Source organism: Malania oleifera, chromosome 1, assembly GCF_029873635.1.
Source record: "Malania oleifera isolate guangnan ecotype guangnan chromosome 1, ASM2987363v1, whole genome shotgun sequence".
Lineage (NCBI taxonomy): Eukaryota > Viridiplantae > Streptophyta > Magnoliopsida > Santalales > Ximeniaceae > Malania > Malania oleifera.
Genome location: NC_080417.1, coordinates 51,305,241 through 51,312,972, shown reverse-complemented (window position 1 = coordinate 51,312,972; position 7,732 = coordinate 51,305,241). Strand labels below are relative to the sequence as shown.

The following is a 7,732-nucleotide window of genomic DNA, read 5'->3' as shown; positions in this document are numbered from 1 at the left end:
AAAAAAATGTTTGGCTTGAACGTATTTAACTTTTTCCTCCAATATATATAATTTTGATGGTTGATGGAAATAGTAAATATCATGAGATTCTTTTGATCAATTGAAAGTTTGTACTAGGCTTGAACTATACACAATAGAAAGTAACACATCTCTCATCCCACATCCCTTAATTTCCACCCTTCCTGATTAGGGTTTGAACTCAAAACCTCCAATAAGAATGTCTCAAGTTTTGATCACTAAGATATCTCCTACGAAACAGTAAATATCATGAGATAGCTGGACTAGGATGTATTGTTTAATATTATACTATTGTGGTTCCAATGTAGTGTTGCATTTTAAAGTTAATTTTGGATTGGCAAACTTGTATGCTTTTTGTTTTTTTTTTTTAAAAAAAATGTGGCAAAAAATTTAAAATTCAAAGATGAAATTATCTTCTCCAACTACTTCAATTCAATATTGAACTTGGGAAAATGTAAGTTTAAAAATTCATATTTTAAATAAATTATTGCTATAACTTACTAGAATGTCTATGCTCTTTTTAATGCATACATACAGATCATTGGGATTATAATTGAGCGGATTTAAATTGTAATATATCTTCATACTTGATTTGTTTTATCGATAAATTTCAAAATTGAGATTGGGCTTGTTTATTTAGATGAGTAGAGTTTACTCTTTCTTGAAGCAATAATAAACTTACAGTAGAATTTATGACATTATTTTATATATTTATTTGTTAAAACGAAACACAATTTTATTTTTTATTTTTTATTTTTTACATCCAAATCTTTCTTTTTTCTTTCAAGCTTTTGTCCTCTCTCTTGCTTTACTCTTTTGGTGTAGCACATAGGGGCCATGCAAGCCCCACAATTTTTTTTAGATTCATAATTGTTATAAAATGATGCAAGAATTAATAATAAAATAAATAGAGATTAGCAAAAAAATAAATGAAGAAGAGACCAAAATTTTACGTGGTTCAGTTATGCCTACTCCACGGGCAGATGGGATCAAAATCTCACTATCACGAGAGGAATTACAATATGATATGAATCTGACCTTATACAAAATATCTCTCACTTTCTTTTATATCTCTTCTTTTTCCTTTCTATATGCTCCTCACTTTAGGCATGCAATATGTATATATATATATATATATAAACATGCTATATGTATATCACAAATGAGAGGGAGAGGGTTATAGGACAAGGGGTAGAAGTTGAAGGGGTGGAAGATGAATTAGTGCAGACATGTAAGGCAGGTTCATAGGGATATGAATTAGGGTATATATATAGGGCAGGTTCATAGGGACATGGGGGGACATCCACCTATATTTTGTAACACTCCCCCTTGGATGTCACCCATATATTAACTCCTTTTACTAAGATTTTAAAGATCCCTCGTTCCGATAAGATGAACCAATTTCTTGAATGTTGTAGTAGGCAAAGTTTTGATGGAAAAATCTGCTAGATTATCACTTGATCGGATCTGCTGAACATCTATATCACCATTCTTTTTGAGTTCATGTGTATAGAAAAATTTTGGAAAGATATGCTTCGTTCTATCACCCTTTATGTATCTTCCTCTTAGTTGAGCTATACATGTAACATTATCTTCATATAAAACTGTTGGAATATCATTGATTGATTGAAGACCACAGTTTTTTTGGATATGAGAGATCATTAATCTGAGCCACACGCATTCTCTACTAGCTTCATAGGTAGCTAGTATTTCAGAATGATTAAAGGATATTGTTGTAATCGTCTGTTTTACTGATTTCTAAGATATAATAGTTTTTCCGTAAAGAAATACATATCCAGTTTGAGATTTAGCATTGTAAGGATCAGATAGATATCCATCATCTGCACACTCTATTAATTGAAATTTGGAATCAAATGAGTAAAATAGACCCAAATCAGATGTTCCTCTCAAATCGCATAGACTGTGCTTAATTTCATTCCAGTGTCCCCGAATAGATTTACAATAGATTTACAACAAATGTAATGTCGGGTCTTGTACACTTTTCCAGATACACCAAAGAGTCGACAACACTTAAATATGGTACTTCAGGACCAAGTAATTCTTCCCCCTCATCATGAGGCTTAAATATGGAACTTCTTGACAAAATAATTCCTCCCCCTCATCATGAGGCTGAAATTGATCTTTCTTCACATAATCACACCATCATTGGAGATTTCAAAGGATAAATTCTATCCATATAAAATTCCTTCGATACCTTTTTGGTACATTTAGATTAATGAACAAAAAATTCACCATTTACATGTTCAATCAGTAGGCCAAGAAAATATTTTGTCTTTCCCAAATCTTTCATTTCAAATTCCGCCATTAGCAATTTTAGTAAGCCTTTCAGGAGTCCCAACTAATTTCAAATTATCAATATAAACAGAAATTATAGCAAATATGGATTTTGATAAAAACGCATGGAAAAATTGAATCTTTTATGAATCCTTCTTTCACAAGGTACTCAACGATTGTACCATATGCACTCATATTGGTTTAATCCATATAAGGAATGTTGGAGTTTAACTAAACATAAATTTCTGGATTTTGCTTCAAGCAATTCAAATCCTTCAAGGATTTTTCATATAAATTTCACTATCCAACGATCTATGTTGTTACTACATCCATATGACACATGCTCAGTCGTTTAGCGACTACTAGTCCAATTAGAAATCTAAAAGTGATTCCATTCATTACGGGATAATATGTCTCCTCATAATCAATTCTAGGTTTCTGTGAGAGATCTTGTGCCACAAGCCTTGTTTTATATCGAGTAATTTCATTATTTTAATATCGCATGCGCACAAATACCCATTTTTATCCAATGGGTTAGACATCGTCTGCTGTCTAGACTACAGGTCCAAAAACTTCTCTTTTTGATAGAGAGTTTAATTCTGATGTTATAGCCTCTTTCCATTTTAGTCAATCACTTCTATATTGACATTCATTGATAGATTTAAGTTCATGATCATCATTACTTCTGGTAATGTCTTCATTACTTCTGGTAATGTTAATAGCTTCTGCAAATGTGTTGTTGACAACAATTTTATTTCTATCGCATATTTCTCCTCTATAATGAATTGAGATCTCATTATTATTTCCAAGTACCTTTCCCTTTTCAAGGAATATCTCTTCAGGTTTTTTCTCTTCAGGAGATTCCTCTTTAGGAGGTTCCACAATAGGAATTTTATTTTCAGGAGAAATGGCTTTGTGAATGTCAAATGGATTATCCACCTTTATAACCTCTTCTAGAGTATTTACAGATTTCATTTTTCTCCTTCTAGGAATTTTATCTTTTGCACCAACATGCCTACCACGCTTAATTTGTGATTTAGTTTCATAAGCTGGTTGTTGTCCTTTAGGGACATCAATACGTGCTGGAATATTTACAGTAAGAATATGAGATTTTAATATGACCTTGGTATCATCAAAAGAATCTGGTAATTGATTTGCAATCCCTTGCAAATGCATAATCTTTTGAACTTCAAGTTCATTATATGATTTATGCGAGAATCTAAATAAGATAAATTCATGGCATTCTATATGATTTCATGTTGTTCTTAAGGCACTGATTTTACTCTCTTTAATGTAGGGAATACTATTTCATTAAAATGACAATTAATTTCCCTTAAGAACAAGTAGTACACATGAAATCAGTTGATAAATGAATCTTCTAGTTTTTTAGTGGATGACCATGTGAATTATCAATCATTCTTCACATCATTACATCTCCAGGAGGTACAAGACATTTAGGCCAAAGTGTGAATAACTTTGGGTAATTGCACTTCTAGTGCAAGACATTATATGATTCAAGTGCTTTAATCTTTGTATAATACAATTCAGAAGATAAAGTTAACAGTTTTTCTAAAATTTATTTCTTCCCAAAACTAATAAAAGTAATATAAAGAATTTTTTTTACTACCTTTATTTGTAGTTTCAATATGATATCATTGATTATCCCGCTTCCGGGGGGTCATCCCTCTTCTAGGGGTTATTCCTCTTATGGGGGATCATAACCTCATGTCTCGATGCCAGTGATTATTTTAATCATGGCCACAACCATGCCCATGACCATACCTTTGTCCTCATCTTGGACCACGAAATGTGTTCTGATTACACGCTTAAATTGCGTAATTAGGTACTTTAATTCATGCATTGCGAATGATATTTTGTATTTAAATACCTAATTACCCTCAATATTCTAACATTGTGTTCTATTTATAAAATTTGGGTTTTATTGAGTAATGTATGAAATTTTGGTGTTTTTTTTTAATTGCAGAGCAACTGTGGGAAGCTAAAAAAACCGACGGTACTTTGCAATCTATGCTGTAGAAAGATAAGAAAACAATCTACAATTTTTGTGTTTTGTGTTTTGCAAAATACTGGCAGCATCAAGGCCGAAATCAGACGTGAAGTTAGCATACGCCGTTTTATGGATTTTTTCAACAATTCTTCGTAATCTTGGCGTAACTTTCTCATACGAGCTCCAATCGAGATGATTCAAAATTATGAGAAAAGCTAAAAAAGAGCTCTACATCTTTTGTGTTTTAAGTTTTGAGAGTTACGAGCTGTAAGAGGGTCCAAAGTGGGCTTGAAAGAGGAGGGCAGTTCATATACCTTTGAAAAAAAAAAATCAAAAAATCAAAAAATGAGATGTGACCCAGCCATGCAGCCAGGTCATCTCAGAAGGGAGAGTGTGCGCTGGGTACATACAAAGGAAAGACAAAAGAATGGAAAGAAGAAAAAGAAAGGAAAGAAAAGCAAAGAAAGAAAGGATAAAAGGAAAGTAAGGAAAAGTCAAAGAGGAGGGGTTTTCTTTGAGGGAGCCGTGTGCAAGAGGAAAGGAAGAGGGGGCAGTGTGCGCTGGGCTGGAGGAGAGGCCACACCATAGGAAGAAAAAAAAGGATTTTTCTTGGGGAGAAAGAGAAGGGAGGCCAAAGCACATAGGGTTTCTTGGAAAAATTATTTTTTGGAGAGCTTTCTTGTGGTTTTCTTTTGGGGGTGCTGTGAAGATACATACACAGCTAGCAAAGGAGAGTTGGAAGCACGCAAAAATACTATCTTTTCAAAATCGAAAAGCGGCGAACAACGGCGGTGTTCGGGGTGTTCGTGACGCGCGACGGCGGTGCGGCGAGTGTTGATCTTTTCCGTACGCTCCAAATTGAAGAAAATATGGTGAAATCTGTTATGTTGGATTTTATTTTCGGAATGAGCTAAATTTTTGAATTCTAGGAAAACGATGTAGCCAGTTTCGAAATATGCTTGCTCTTTGATGCTAATCTGAAATAGTTTTCATTAATGTTTGTTTGAGTTATTCTGTGCCTAATGCTTTTAATTAACTGGCCATTAATTAAATGATTTTAGTCTTGTGATTTGCTACCGAAAGGGGGGATTATAGGATAGATCTTGGATAATTCAGCGTAGGTAAATATAGAGATCGAAAGACTTGTATGAACCTACGTAGCATAAAAAATTGAGGGTCTTACTGCGTTCTTGCGTTATTAATTTGCATACTCTTATGTTAAATAATAAACAAGAATAGGTTCCGATTGACTATCGAAAGAGGCTTTTGAAAAAATTGGCGATTTGCTAACAAACAGAGAAAACGAAGTTAAATTAGCTAAATGAGTAAAGCATAGTGAGAAACTAGGTGAAATCGGTTTCCTAGAAGTTTTCACCATCATCAATTTGACACGCGGTATTCAGTTTTAAATTCTCCTGAATAGTTTATTTAAAGTAGCTTTGTTTAAATTTTGCAGTCTAAAATTGTTAATTTTTCTAAATAAAATCAAGGTTAGTAAAATTTCGGTACTTGGTAAAATTAAGACATCAATCCCTGAGGACGATACTCTACACATCATTATATTATAAAACTACGATACTGTGCACTTGCAGTTTGCACCGGTCAATTTTGGCGCCATCGCCGGGGATTGAGTTTTTCTTATTTTTTCCAATATCGATACAAAGTAATCTTGGTTTTAATTTAGAATTTTATTTTTATATTTTTATTTATTTGTTTATTTTATTTTATTATTATTATTTTTTTTTGTATTTCTGGTGTGTTTTTTATGTTGGATGCGCAGGGCTAGAACACGTGACATTATTCCTTTTGATCCGGAGATTGAAAGAACGCTCAGAGCACTAAGGAAAAAGAGGGTATTAGCCATGGAGAACGGACAAGATAATGCACAGCCACGCGCCTTGAAGGATTATGTGCGACCAGTTGTGAATGACAATTATTCGGGTATCAGACGCCAGCCCATTAACGCCAACAATTTTGAGCTTAAACCCGCATTAATCAGCATGGTGCAGCAGGCCCAATTTAGTGGATCGCCACTTGATGATCCCAATATCCATCTGGCGATGTTTTTGGAGATTTGTGATACTGTGAAGATCAATGGTGTTACTGAAGACACCATTAGACTGAGATTATTCCCTTTCTCTTTGAGGGACAAAGCAAGAGGTTGGCTACAGTCGCTACAACCTGGGAGTATTACTAGTTGGCAGGACATGGTAGAAAAATTTCTAGCTAAATTCTTTCCACCTGCAAAAACAGCTCAACTCAGGAGTGAGATTGGTCAATTCAAGCAGCATGATTTTGAATCACTCTATGAAGCATAGGAAAGGTATAAAGATTTGATTCGACGCTGCCCACAACATGGATTACCGGATTGGTTGCAAATTCAGATGTTCTATAACGGGTTAAATGGGCAAACGTGGACTTTACTTGATGCTGCATCTGGGGGAACTTTGATGTCAAAGACACGTGAGGGTGCTACTGCTCTTTTGGAAGAAATGGCCTCAAATAACTATCAATGGCCAACTGAAAGAACAATGGCTAAGAAAGTTGCTGGAATTCATGAATTGGAGCCGTTTGCTGCACTTTCAGCTCAAGTTGCTTCTTTGTCTCATCAGATTTCATCTTTGACAACCCAGAGGATACCACAAGGTGCAGAATATGTGGCAGCTACAAGTAGGACAGATTCGAGTATTGGAGCGAGTCAAGAGCAGGTTCAATAGATCAATAATCGGAACTACAATTATCGTGGTGATCCTTTGCCACAATATTACCATTCAGGGCTTCGAAATCATGAGAATTTTTCTTATGGAAATACAAGGAATGTGCTGCAACCTCCTGCAGGATTTGAAAGTCATCAAGGTGAGAAGAAGATGTCACTTGAGGATGCCATGATATCTTTTGTTGAGGAGAGAAAAGCAAGGTTTAAAAAGACAGATGCACGGCTAGACAACATTGAGACTCATTGCAACAATATGGGAGCCACTATGAAGAACCTTGAAATACAAATTGGGCAACTGGCCACGACTATAAATACCCAACAGAGAGGAACTTTTCCTAGCAACACAGAAGTGAATCCTAAGGAACAATGCAATGTCATCACACTTAGGAGTGGAAGAGAAATTGATAAATCACCAGCAAAGGAAACTATGTCCATATCTACACCTGAAAAGAATGGCCGAAGCAAGAATAAAGGGGAAGAAGAGGAGATTGTGGAGGATACACCAAGAGAGATGGACACGCTTCCATCAATTTCATTTCTTGACAATCCTCCTATTCTCTCTACTCCACTTCCTTATCCTCAACGTTTTCAAAAACAAAAATTAGATAAGCAATTTTCTAAGTTTTTGGATATTTTTAAGAAAATTCACATAAATATTCCTCTTACAGATGCCTTGGAACAAATGCCAAACTATG

General features: G+C 34.7%; 1 non-coding gene across 1 annotated transcript; it reads right to left on the bottom strand.

Annotated features, from left to right (window-relative positions):
* Positions 1 to 6,576: 6,576 nt before the first annotated feature.
* LOC131147306 (small nucleolar RNA R71) lies at positions 6,577 to 6,683 on the bottom strand. Its single transcript, XR_009134696.1, has one exon. It is a non-coding gene; the product is annotated as a small nucleolar RNA R71 (small nucleolar RNA).
* Positions 6,684 to 7,732: the final 1,049 nt, after the last annotated feature.